The sequence below is a fragment of the Somniosus microcephalus genome, chromosome 11, assembly GCF_052327205.1.
Source record: "Somniosus microcephalus isolate GS21.2 chromosome 11, FLI_Smic_1.0, whole genome shotgun sequence".
NCBI classification, from domain to species: domain Eukaryota; kingdom Metazoa; phylum Chordata; class Chondrichthyes; order Squaliformes; family Somniosidae; genus Somniosus; species Somniosus microcephalus.
The window spans coordinates 156,122,193-156,136,482 of record NC_140997.1 but is presented as its reverse complement, the minus strand read 5'-3'; the positions used below and the strand labels follow the sequence as shown (position 1 = coordinate 156,136,482).

Genomic DNA, 14,290 nt, shown 5'->3' with positions numbered 1-14,290 from the left:
AACATCTCTAATAATTGCGACTCTGAGAATTATAAACACATCTACTGCAGTTTGTAACATTCAGCTGTCTCTTATTTCCTGAGATAGACTGACAATTATTATAAAGGCAATGGGTCTGAAGTGGAAAACACAAAAACCATCCCTCGATGATTAATAATACCCATAAAAATTGGAATTCTGAACTCTTTCCTATTGCTTCAACTGCTTGAATTTTTAAACATGTTAAAATTGAGCAATTTTACTATATATTAAAATTAAATGAAAAATGAATTGGAATGTTATTCAAGGCGAGTACCTCAACCATTAGCAAAACTGATTATTTTCAAGCTTTTTTAAAGGTTGTATAGTTATTCAGAAGATATCATTGGGAATGTTTTCAGACTTTTTCATCATTTTCCTTCCTAGTTCCACAAATGAGTTGCCATGGGTGATTCCTGACCGGGATGTTGCAGTTTCAACTCTAATCCCTGCATTCCCTGTGAACACTTTTGATTAGGGCTTGAAAATCTTCATGAGAACATAAATTTGGGCAACGTCCCACAGCTTCCCCTAATCTGCAGGCTTTTAAAACCCAAGCATAGCACCAACTAACTACTGCTACACGAGTTACCTTCCCTTCTACTCTCTTTCTGCCTTGGTTTGTGTCCCGCACTCTGGGCGTGGCCCTTCTCTTGAACTTTGGGCTGGATTTTCTCAATGAAGACATGTTGGAGGCAGGACTGCTGCTTGCCTGGCTTCACTCCCACCTCCATCAGCCTCTGGTCAACCAGCGGGATCTTCCCCGATTGACCTTGTTATGCCCGCCCGGTGGGCTCAGCAGGCCAATTAGGTGGAAGTCAGTGACAGAGCACGTCAACGTATGACGTGTCATCTGTCAAGAATTTTTGAATGAAGAAATGTCATTGTTTGACAGCTCTGTGAAGCTGTCAAACACTGACATTCTGTATAGTTTGATGAGTCCTTGTGTTCAGGACTCATCAAACCTTTCTACTTTGTAGAAAGCAGATGACTGTTGGATCGGAGGATCCAACAGCCAGTCTGTGATCTCTACAATGGAGATGTCGGGACTTCGGTCCTACAGCGGCTGAAGGCTGTAGGCAGAAACAAAGTTAAGTGAACATTTTCTAACACTTTACACTCACCTCACATACTTACCACTCCACACTTGCACCCATCACTCACCTCTGCATCGCACTTTCAGACCCCTCCAACCCCCTCCGACCTCCTACTCAGCTCCTACATGCTGGTGGAGATCACCGAGGTCAGGAAGCCCGCACTTCGGAACTTAAAATGGGGTTAATTCTATTTTCTGCCTGTTAACTATCTTTTAACAGGCAGTTAATAGGCTTTAATCCCTTTCCCGCCTCGAGGAGCCGGGACCCAGGGCAGGACGACTTCCCGCCTCTTGGCAAGAGGGCACGGAGGCAGGTTGGGGGTGGGTTTGCCACCCGCCCCCAAATTCTGCCACTTTCCCAGCAGTCCCGCCTCCATACCTGCCTCCTCAGGGCTGAGAAAATCCAGCCCTTTGTCTTTGTCAGATATTGATGGATTTGGATAATCAGTGTTCTATTTAAATACTGTGGAAACATCACAGGTAGAGCAAAATCTATTTTTCTCCTCTGGAAATTACATAGCAAGTCCCAAATGGGATATTTTATGTATCATGAGCACAAATGTAATGGAAGCATTGCATCCAAATGAAAGAAAGAAAGAATTGGCATTTATATAGTGCCTTTAACAGATTCAGGGTTTCTTATAGAGCTTCATAGCCAATGACATGCTTCTGTCACTATTTGAATGTAGGGAAACAAGGCAGCCATTTTGCAAACAGCAAGGTTGTAAGGATTTCGCAATAACTTTGAAATTTCCTATAGTTCCGAAGATTGATTTTTGATTAAAAGAATACCTGGGTAATATACCTTTAATAATCCAGGGATCAAAATGGCCGTCAGACCTCGTGGTGTTAACCCCTCGCTTCTGTGAGGAGGATCTACCCCTAACTTGGGGGATCAGGGTTCGCTGCTTTAGGAGACTCAACACGCCGGTCAGTCTATCACTTTCTCAGTAATACACAAAATCAGAAACTGTAAAATAAGTAAAGTTTTATTAAGGTACCTGGACTTCACTCTGAGAAACCCAATTGTGTTTGCACACAAGTATGCCTCCCAAAGAGTGAGCCCCTAGACTCACGGGGCTACAATATTTATACATTTTCATAAATTGCAAGTCATGAGAAAACAGAAAACTAGGCAATCACGCGCTCCACAAGTCACTTGTTTTTTTTTTTTACGGAGTTTTGTTTAAGCATTTAACTTTCAACAGATAATGACCATGAGACTGTCTCCACCAGTTATCTTATGTGTGGTTAGGGAGTAGAACATTTTGCTCCTGTTCTTTCTTATCTATTTGTACTGCATTCCCACAGTCCTGCATCAGTTTTTTTTACATTTAAACTCTTCACCCATGTCAAGCAGTCCATCATGCTTTGCAAGGCATTGGTAAGGCAGTATGGGATTAATCTAGCTTAACATTCCCTCCTTTTATCATTACATGATAACCTCGACCTTTTCTCTACATACTGCACAGGGTGTCAACTATTCCATATATATGTTACATATTTGAAGATTATTCTGCCCCGCCTGGGGTCTCCTCTACATTGCTTCGAATCTTCTCTTTCGGTGTGCTCAATTAATTCTGCCCCGCCTGGGGTATCCTCTGTTTCTTCTATCTTTCCTGATGTTACCCCGCCTGGGGTCTCCTCTGTCGCTGTTGAGGTTATGTCCATTATGACAAGAGCGGTGATGACAACTTGCAGTGTGAAGCGTGAATCCATTTTGTCTTTCCTTCGACCTTCACTGCGGTATGCGTGGTTAACAGTACTTGATAGGGGTCTCTTCCACCTGGGTTCTAATCCTTTTCGGTCGAAGTTCTTTACGAAGACATAATCACCCGGTTTGAGTCGATGACAGGCATCCTCTGGTGTTGGTTGAGTCACGGCTGTTACCTGTTGATGAGACAACTTTAAAGCAGAGGTTAGTGACATACAATAAGACATCATCTGATTGTCCATTACATGAATATCTATTTGTCTGTCGTCTTGGATGGGAGCCGAGAACGGGGCTCTTAAAGGTTTTCCAAAGATAATTTCTGCTGGTGATAATCCTGTCTTTCATTGGTAATACTTCTGGCCATTTTAATTTGGTTTCTACACAGAGTTTGGCCAATTTTAGCTTTAGGGCTCCATTAGCCCTTTCCACCAGTCCTGCTGATTGTGGATGGAGCGGGCAATGTAAATGTTGTCTAATATTGAGAACATCGCAAATTTCAGCATTAATTTCTGCAACAAAGTGTGGTCCGTTGTCAGAACTTAATTGTATTGGCACTCCGAACCTTGGCACGATATCCTTCAGTATTATTTTGCACACAGTCTTTGCGGTATTGTTCCTTGTTGGGAAGGCTTCTATCCACTTACTAAATACATCAATGATAACTAGTACATATTTATATCCGTAAGCTGATTCTAATTGTACAAAATCTAACTGTAGTATTTGAAAGGGACCGTCTGGGATAGGAGTTGTTGCTGTTATGGTTGGTATGGCTTTTCCTGGGTTGTGTTGCTGACATATCAGACAGTGATCAATTGTCTGCTGTGCACCATTCCCCAATTTGGGTTGTACCAAGAATTTTCCAATTTGGAGCAACTATCCTTCCCTTCGGGTTGGCATATAGTTGTGTCATAGGATCCTTTTTACAATTTTCTTTTATCCACTCTTGTTTTTCATTTTCAGGAGCGCCCTCCTGGTGCTTTTGTACATCTTCCAATGATGGGGCACAAGAGGGATACTTACTTCCCTCCCTTCTTTTGTTCCAACTGGGGCATTTGTTTTTGGTCCATATACATAGCGGCATATTTTGCAGCTTCATCTGCCAATCTATTCCCCTCAGCAACCTGTGTATGTAACCGTGTGTGTGCCTGGCATTTTACTATGGCTAATTCCCTGGGTAGTAATACTGCCTGCGTCAATCTTTCTACCTGTACTTGGTTCGATATGGGAGTTCCAGATGTGGTCAGAAAACCCCTCCTTTTCCATATTATTCCGAAATCATGCGTTACTCCGAAGGCATATCTCGAGTCCGTATAAATATTTACTTTCATCCCTTCTGATAATTCGTATGCTCTTGCTAGTGCGTGTAATTCTGCTTTCTGTGCTGACCAATGATTTGGAAATTTACCTGATTCTACCACATTTGGTGATTCTATAATTGCGTATCCTATCTGTCCTTCACCTGTATCTGATCTAGAGGCTGATGGTCTGGGGTATTCAAAGGATAATTTGTTCAGTAATGATTGTAAGGCGTGACTGCTATAAATCTCCACCTTTGAGTGTAAGGTAATATTTTCTGCTGAGGTCACTGCATGGTTGGCTGAGGCTATGTCCTGTAGACATCTATGGAGGGCTCTCTCTACTGGGTCTAGGTTAGTGGAGAAGTATGCCACCGGTCTCTGCCTGTCTCCATGTACCTGAGTTAGGACTGAATGAGAACATCCATCGGTAGTAGTCACATACAACCTAAATGGTCTATCATACATTGGTCTTCCTAAGGGCGGGGCCTCTCTTAAGGTTTGTTTTAAAGAATTGAATGCATTTCTTTGTGCTTCTGATAGAACGAACGGTTCTCTAACCTGTGATCCTGTTAGTATAGTTAGGGGCCTCGTATGTTTAGTGATTTCTGGTATCCATTGCCTGCAGAAATTTATTAATCCTAAAAATGCTCGTATTCCTCTTTTAGTGGTAGGTTCCGGATATTGGGATATTGTTTGGGTCCTTTCTGAGAGCAGGACTTTTTCATCTGGTGTCAGAATGTGCCCTAAATATGTGACACGCTTTTTGCGAAATTGAATCTTTGCTTTTGATACTACATGCCCTTCCCTTGACAAATGGTTCAAAATGAATTTTGTATCCATTTGACAATCCATCGCTGTTGCCGAGACTGAGCTGAAGCCAATAATTCCCCCAATCTCACCAACGTTTGAGTGATAATTTCTTCATCCTCTGATGCTTCATCGTATGGCAATTGTTCAAAAGCTTGTCTCATAGTTAACATATCCTGCTCTACTTTATCCGCAGCTGCCTTCGCGTCTTTAGCCGATTTCTCAGCCATTGGGTACATTCTCATTTCGTAATTCATCGCACATTGCAATCACAACTTCTAGCCGCAGTCACGATCGCGAGAGAGAGAGAGAGAGAGAGAAAGAGCGCGCAGCCTGTGTCCTTAAAGAGGGAAGCACAGGCTTTTAAAAGGACAGTACACTGAAAATGAATGAGCACACACTCGGCAGTTTTTTTATTATTCTTAACTACATTTTTCTGACTTTCACTAGAAAATTTTGAAAATTCCCATTCAGTAAAGTAATTCTCCTGTTTCAATCTTACACTCTCAATCACTTTCCTTTAATTACCATTCATATCTCATTCATGAGTCCTGGAGAAACTTTACTGTCCAGTACAATATTTAAGATAGAAAACATAGACCAAACGTTCTCACTTGATCCAAGTTATTAACACTTTTTATTTATCATTATTTTAGAGGATCTTTTATTTTCCCAAAAGTAACCCAATATATAGTGCCGGAGTCCATTTTATTATTACAAAATTATCCCAAAATCCAAACAGCAGTATTATTTTACCGGCAGGTTTTGTCAATGTTCAATTTCATTTCTATCAATTTATCCTCCATTTCCAATTTCAGAAACAAGTGATTCCCAGGCTAGGTGGCTTACACAGTGTTCCAACATCAGAGACAGAAGTGCTGCAATTAGTTTACAAGGTAACTTCCATATAACAAAAGAAAGAAGAGACTCCATTGTGACTCTGCTTAGAGCCCAAATGGTTAAGTTATCAAATCACAAATTCCTTCTGTCACTGGGGAAATATTAACTTAAAATTAAGAAACTTAAATTATTTAATGTCCAATATCTTTAAACTTCATACTAAAGCTGTTGCTTGGCAAACTTAAACAGCTGTCAGTGGAAAGGGTTAACTCCTTTGCAGGATTCTAAGAAGGTGGAGCAAAACATTATCAAATGCACGCAATTCACGTAAATCAAAAAGAACCTTCCCTATCGACAGACAGTTGTGTTTTCACACTTTAACTAAACACGAACACGGAGGTAATATGGACAAAGATGAGATTGAGCAAAATTCACAAGCTAAGTATTATTCAATGCGGTCTACACAAATTCACACCAACCAGAATTTCACCTTGGCCACAATGAAAGTCTAGTTTTAATAGGTTAATTAACCTTATAACTCCAATTTAATCCAGATCCTGTAAACATTCAAATTAATTTTCTTCCAAGCACATTGGCAACTGTAACTTTGAGGCAGAAGCTTGTCTTTTGTAAAACTATGAACAGACAAACAAAACAAAATAGCACACTCTTGCAGAAAACAGTAAATTACGTCATATTTATTGTCCTTTCTTCAGATGTCTTTCCAAAATACTGTAAAAACATTGAGTATAACTGGAGAAAAATTAGTTTTTCACATTTAAACAAATCAAATCAAACTGCTTTAGAATTTTTCACCATAGCAACCGTGACTCCAAGGTCAAATCCCAGACTGAAACCCAACCTTTCGCCAAACAAACTCCCTGTTGTTCTTCTCAGCTTTCACACACCAACCCAATTTAAATTGTAGTTCAAAGATTTTTTTAAAAAATTCTTGGGGCACCATCTTATTCGCACATTCTTAAAACTTCCAAAATCCAAGACAAGACAAAAGATTTAAACGCTTTTAACACAGGGAAGTGGGTGGAGCTAAAACACACATAACAGAATCTTTCTTTTAAAGACAGACTTTTCAGACAAAAGAAATACTGTAACATCTTAAACAATCATAGTCAGGAAAACATTCACACTTTAACACACACTTTCACACAAACTGAAATTCCAGCAATTTTATTTAAGGTTCCTTTCACTCAACAATCTTGTGTTATATTTGTCTCGGCACAGATGTTAATAACTTCCATGTCGGTAAAACTTTTAAGTTTATCTTTTTCCCTTTTTTTTCTTATTTTGTTCAATGATTATATTTCCTGCCCCCATTTTCCCCACTCTTATTTTTTCCAATCTTTTTTCCCCTCTTTTTTTCTTATTTTGTTCAATTATTATATTTCCTGCCCCCATTTTCCCACTCTTAGTACGTACTTGATTTTTTCCAATTTTTTGTACGTATTTGATTTAACCGGTTTAATGCGCTTAACCTTTTCCCCACTTTATGGGACTTTCACCCAAAGGAATATAACCTCTGTTTTCCCCACTTTATGGGACTTTCACCCAAAGGAATATAACCTCTGTTCTCTAACACTTTATGGGACTTGAACCCAAAGGACTTTAACCTAAAACTTTATGGGACTCGAACCCAAAGGACTTTAACCTAACACTTCTGACTTTGAGAAAGTGTGATATCCCAAATTCTTACCTAAAGGATTCCGTCAGCACAAGGCCAGGATCACAGCGAATGCGGCAAGTCACTTCGTAACAGACAGAGCAAAAAGGTAAAAACCTTACCTGTGGCCACTTAGTTGCTCAGTCGTCCGAAAGTGACTCGTCAGCCTAGACTGCTGTGATTTGGACTGAAGTGCTTTGGAATCCCATCCTCGTTGCCAGAATTGTTAACCCCTCGCTTCTGTGAGGAGGACCTACCCCTAACTTGGGGGATCAGGGTTCGCTGCTTTAGGAGACTCAACACGCCGGTCAGTCTATCACTTTCACAGTAATACACAAAATCAGAAACTGTAAAATAAGTAAAGTTTTATTAAGGTACCTGGACTTCACTCTGAGAAACCCAATCGTGTTTGCACACAAGTATGCCTCCCAAAGAGTGAGCCCCTAGACTCACGGGGCTACAATATTTATACATTTTCATAAATTGCAAATCATGAGAAAACAGAAAACTAGGCAATCACGCGCTCCACAAGTCACTTGTTTTTTTTAGAGTTTTGTTTAAGCATTTAACTTTCAACAGGTAATGACCATGAGACTGTCTCCACCAGTTATCTTATGTGTGGTTAGGGAGTAGAACATTTTGCTCCTGTTCTTTCTTATCTATTTGTACTGCATTCCCACAGTCCTGCATCAGTTTTTTTACATTTAAACTCTTCACCCATGTCAAGCAGTCCATCATGCTTTGCAAGGCATTGGTAAGGCCGTATGGGATTAATCTAGCTTAACAGTGGCAGAAGACAAAAGACATTGAAAAGGCAGCTTGTGTGTGTCTGTGAAAAAGGGGTAATCAAAGATGGCTGCCCAACCTTGTGTCAGGACACAGACTGTGGACATATGAAAAGGGAAGATAAAAGATGGCTAACTAAACTGCCAATCAAAGGCAGTTCAGGGAGTTCCCCTCCCTGCAGAGACAATCAACAGAAACTGCTACTATGTTTAGACAAAGGATTAACCACTTGAGACTGCGGTTTCAGTTTGACCACAGGACAATGACTTTTGTTTACACTAACTTTCAAAGCTGTTTACCCAGCAATTATAGAAAGACATGCTTTTTTTCAAACCAAGACAGCTCCATTCAAACTCAGTACGATGAATGGGAATACATTCACAAACCCATCACGATAAATGGGTAATTCATCCAAACCCATCACAGACAATGGGGACAGTTTGGATCCCTTTTGTTCCGCCCAGATGCACCTGGATCTGGGCGGGAAGGTTTCGGCCCCAAATGGGGTATAAGATAGCTTCTCAAGAAGCCATCTCTCTCTCTCTCTCTCTCTCTCTGCAGCCTCGCCTCTGTGCCCTCTACAACTCAGGAGCCCGCCCAAGGGAGTGGAACACCAGCAGTTATTTCTAAACACTGGGGTGCCTCCATCTTCAGGGTGGTGAAGAATCTAAAACCGCAAGGGCATGGGGCAGGCGTTCATTGGTGAGCATATAATTTTCTGGCCCATTACAAGGCAACTTAGAATAGGTATAGGGATGGGAATTAAGGGGAATTTTGTTAGAACTGTAATTTTAGTCGATTTTCCCTCGTTGTGTCCGTTCTCTCCTCCCCTATTTAAGTAACAGTGTTGCACTAGCAGAGAAGTGCTGTAGTGAACATTGAGTTCTGTATTAAAAGTGCTGTATTTAAATAAAAGTGTTGCACTAAGCAGGGAAGTGCTGTAGTGAACATTAAGTGATTTGTAAGAAGTAAAGTGCTGTATTTGAGTAATAGTGTTGTGCTAAGCAGAAAGGTGCTTCAGTGTACACTAAGCAGCTGTATTAAAGTGCTGTATTTAAGTAAAAGCCACTAAGCAGAGGTGCTGTAGTGAGCAAAGTGTACTGTATTAAAGGTGTGTTGCACTAGTTAAAGGTGCTGTATTTAAGTAAAGCCACTAAGCAAAAGAGTGCTGCAGTAAACAATAAGTGAACTGTGTTAAGCAAATGTGCTGTACCAGGCATAGGTGTGTTGTATCGATTATTTTTAAGTTGTTTCTTTCTTTTGTTTCAATAAATACTGGTCTGTTTTGCACCCGAACCACGAGTCACGTTTTTCTGTCTACATTGCGACCGAATAAGTCCGGCAGTCAGAACCAGGAATAGGGGAGCACTTCGAAACCGCACGGGGGTCCCTGGAGCAGCTCAGATGCTTCTGACTGGCCAGAGACAATGGCCCAGAAATTCAGGTCCCAACGCGTGAGTACGGACAGAGTACTCACGCGTGGACCCGATGGAAGTGCCGGAATCTTGCATGCACTACGCATGCGCGGGAAACCGACACTTCCGATCCTCTGAACCAAGGGGTTCAGAGGTCGAACGCGTGCGCGCGGGAGTCTGCACGTGTGCATTGAACTTCCTTTTTTTTCAGGTTTTAACGTGCGGGTAAGTCTGTACATTTTAGAAATGTAAAAAGCAGCCGTAAGGACTTCATTTTCAAAGGTAAGTGGTCAATTATTTAAAATTAAAACATTTTTTCCACAGGTTTTTTACTTTTAAGTACTTTAAAGCAAGGTAAGTTTATTTTTAGCCCCGTTCTTTTATAAAATAATTTTTTTCAAAAATTTAAATTTTTGTTTAAATTAGTTATTTAATGTCATTTATAGTTTATTTACAAAGTGTGATGTTTTAAAAAAATTAATTTGAAGGTAAAGTACAGTTTTACAGCCTCAGCATTTATACATTTTGACAGGTCTATCTGTCAAGACTTATGAATGGAGCATTCCCTGCTCCGATTGGCTGCCTGTTGCTCACGTGATCCCAGGGGACGCTTCGCACTAACTACGCCCCTGGGACATGCCAGCATAGCGCGCCGGCCTCTGGGACAGGCCTCGGAGAGGAATTCCACGCAGGCCAAGAGGTCAACTGCCGGCGCGCTAGGTAAGTGTAGGTCGGGGGCTTGCACCCGCGGGAAGCCCCCGACCCGAATTTCTGGGCCAATAACCCCAACCCTGCTTGTTTAATTCCTACAAGGTCCAACACAAAAGCAATGAGAATAATGACCAGATAATCTGTTTTTTAGTGATGTTGGTTGAGGGATAAATGTTGGCCATGAAAACGGGAGAACTGCCTTGCTCTTCTTCAAATAGTACCACTGGGATCTTTTACATTCACCCGAGAGAGCAGAGGGGGCCTCAGTTTAATATCTGATCCAAAGGACAGCACCTCCAACAGTACAGCACTTTCTCACAATTATTTGAAATGCCAACCTGGATTATTAGGTTCTAAATCACTGCATTGCTCTAATCCTAGGAACATGTTCCGCCATGATTGATCTGTATCTCAACTTCATTTATCCACTGTTGCTCCATATCCCTTGATATCCTTACCTAGCAAAAATCTATCAATAGTGATCCTGAAAATTTCAATTGACCCAGCATCGATAACCATTTGGGGGAGAGAGTTCCTGACTGCAGCAGTTCAAGTAGCAGGCACATCACCACCTTCTGAGGGCCACTAGAGATGGGCAATAAATGCAGCCTCACCAGTGTCACCCAAAAACAAATAAAAAATATTTCATTGGGCTAGGACTTAGGCTATAAGTTCCAAAAAGATTTATTAACAGAAAATGTGTAACTGGACAAGCCACATAAATACTGTAGCTACAAGAGCAGGTCAGAGGCTGGGTATTCTCTGGCGAGTGTCTCACGTCCTGACTCCCCAAAGCCTTTCCACCATCTACAAGGCACAAGTAAGGAGTGTGATGGAATACTTTCCACTTGCCTGGATGAGTGCAGCTCCAACAACACTCAAGAGGCTCGACACCTTCCAGGACAAAGCAGCCCACTTGATTAGCACCACATCCACCACCTTAAACATTAACTCCCTCCACCACCGGCGCACCGTGGCTGCAGTGTGTACCATCTACAAGATGCACTGCAGCAACTCGCCAAGGCTTCTTCGAGAGCACCTCCCAAACCCGCGTCCTCTACCATCTAGAAGGACAAGGGCAGCAGGCGCATAGGAACACCATTCATCGCGGCTGGGTCAAAATCCTGGAACTCCCTCCCTAACAGCACTGTGGGAGTACCTTCACCACACAGACTGTAGCGGTTGAAGAAGATGGCTCACCACCACCTTCTCAAGGACAATTAGGGATGGGCAATAAATGCTGGCATTGCCAGTGACGCCCACATCCCATGAACGAATAAACAAAATTAAACAAATGCATTATTGTCAAACTGCAGATTTTACAGTGATTATAAGCTTAACTATGTCTTCTCAAGTTGGTAGAAAATAACAAGCAGTTGCATCTGCTGTGCTAAATGCTGATATAAATTTTAACCTTACTGATGACCCCCAGAGTCTCTTGGATCTATCTATTACCCTCTAGGTGCCTGATCAATCCATCTCTCTCTAGCGGCTTCAGACAGACTATTCAATATCAATATCAAAATTTGCAGACAACACCAAATTGGGGGGTACAGTTAATAATGAGGATGACTGTGACAAAATACAAGAAGACGTTAACAAGCTTGCAGAATGGGCGTGTAAATGGCAAATGAATTTCAATATAGATAAGTATGATGTGGAGCATTTTGGTAGGAGGAACAAGGAGGCCAGCTATTCCAGAGTCTAAATGGGATAGAGGAGCAAAAGAATCTAGGGTACAGATTCACAAATCATTTAAAGTAACAACACAGGTTAAAAAAGCCATAAAAATTGCAAACCAAGCACTGGGGCTCATTTCTGGAGGAATAGAATTCAAAAGCAGAAAAGTTATGTTAAACTTATATCAAACCTTGGTTAGATCACACTGAGTACTGTGCTCAGCTGTGATCGCTATATTAAAAAACACATATAGAGGCACTGGAGAAGGTGCAAAACAGATTTACAAGGATGATACCAGAACAAAGAGGTAATACCTGTCAGGAAAGACTAAACAAACTGGGGTACTTTTTCTAGAAAAGAGAAATCTGGCCTAATAGATGTCTTTAACATTATGAAGGAGTTTGATAGGGTAGATGTAGAGAAGATGTTTCCATTAGTGGGGGAGTCCAAAACTAGGGTCCATAAATAAAACGATAGCAAAATACTGCGGATGATGGAAATCCGAAATAATAACAGAAAACGCTGGAAAAACTCAGCAGACCAGGGCAGCATCCGCGGAGAGAGAAACAGAGTTAACGTTTCAGGTCGAAGACCCTTCGTCAGAACTGGAAAAAAAAGCAGGAAAAAGGGATAGATTTTAAAGCAAGTGGGGGCTGGGGAAAGGGGGAGGGGATGAAAGAACAAAAGGGAAAGTCAGAGATAGGATAGAAAGCAGGAGAGATTAAGAGACATTGAGAGATATTCAAGGAACAAAGGATGGCTCTAGATGAAGTGTGAATGGCCCTGGCAGAATGAAGGACAGTTGCCATGTGGGAGGGAAGGGAAAAACCCAGACGAAAGTGTGGATTAAAAGAAAGGAAAGGGAAAATATATATATATATGTGATAGAGGCCGAGGTTATGATCTGAAATTGTTGAACTCTGTTGTGTCCAGAGGGCTGAAGAGTGTCTAATTGAAAGATGAGGTGCTGTTCCTAGAACTCCATAAATAAAAGAGAGTCATCAACAAATCCAATAAAGGTTCAGGAGAAACTTCTTTACTCCAAGAGTGGTTAGAATGTGTAACTTGCTACCACACGGGGTAGTTGAGGCGAATAGCATAGATACATTTAAGGGGCAGCTGAATAAACACAGGAGGGAGAAAGGAATGGAAGGATATGTTGATCGGGAGAGATGAAGAAGGGTGGGAGCAGGCTCGTGTGGAGCATAAACACCGGTACTGACCGGTTGGGCTGAATAGCCTATTTCTGTGCTGTTAATTCTATGTAATACTCAAGACAGGCTGAGAAATACTTTTCAAAAAATGTCCAGGGTAGAGCAAATTTAAATAGCTATGAATCTGTTAAACTCAAAATCCTGTCAATCAAAAAAGCTAACTTAAAATCAATGGGAATTGAAGCCACTGTTCTGTACTAATGACGAGATCACCAAAAGAGAGAGGCTGGGTTTTACATAGTATGATGGTAATCTGGCTCATTAGCAGAAGGGTCATGTCTCCTACAGTGTATTGACTTAGGAGTGTAATTTTTAATCAATTAACTATTAATTATATCTGTGATTAAGAAGTAATGGGTGATTACTTGATTAAATAATTGCTGCTGGAGGCTGTGTCTCTTAACTCTTGATCACGCATTCATGTGCCTATGGTGCAGCTAAGTATTGTGATGAGTTTCATCTGTTTTCAGCTGAACCGTAAAGTGGCCCCTTAATGGAAAAAGAACTAGCATTCTGTCCACCTTATCTCAAGCCCAATACAGCTCCTGGCAGATAGACTGGAGCACAGTGGCTTTGAGATCTCAAGGAGTCTGTAACCCTTTTACAGAATCAGGTGAAATTTGCTTATTGAAATGTATACTTGGTGAGAGGGAAATACAGATATATTTAAAAAAAAACATGATTTGCTTTTCTGTTGCCCTGGGGAACGAGAGATGTCATACCCTTTCTGGACCTTTGACCAAATTCTCTTTATTTCCTCAAGGAATTGTTTTCTTTTTAATTAGTCCATTAAGTAGGTCTTTCCATTACATTTACATCCTTGTTTAATTAACCCAATTAGAGACTGCCTGTTTGTATTCAAGAGCAGACAATTGCCAGTATGTTAGCTGTCACTGTTAACCTGGTGCTGAACTGGGAGAGCTGTGTATTCCTCAGTGCAGGATGGGAGGTTTGCAGGTGCAGAGTACCGTTCCATCTGTGTGTACAGGGATTCGATCCTCGGATACAGTAAAATCCCACCCGTGTAAGGCAA

The 14,290-nt window shown here is 41.2% G+C and overlaps 1 long non-coding RNA gene across 1 annotated transcript; it reads right to left on the bottom strand.

The window, feature by feature from the left end:
- Positions 1-2,082: 2,082 nt before the first annotated feature.
- Positions 2,083-8,262, bottom strand: LOC147110954 (uncharacterized). Its single transcript, XR_015080018.1, has 2 exons — positions 7,830-8,262; positions 2,083-3,019 (listed from the first exon to the last, which is right to left on the bottom strand). It is a non-coding gene; the product is annotated as an uncharacterized LOC147110954 (long non-coding RNA).
- Between the last annotated feature and the right edge of the window lie 6,028 nt (positions 8,263-14,290).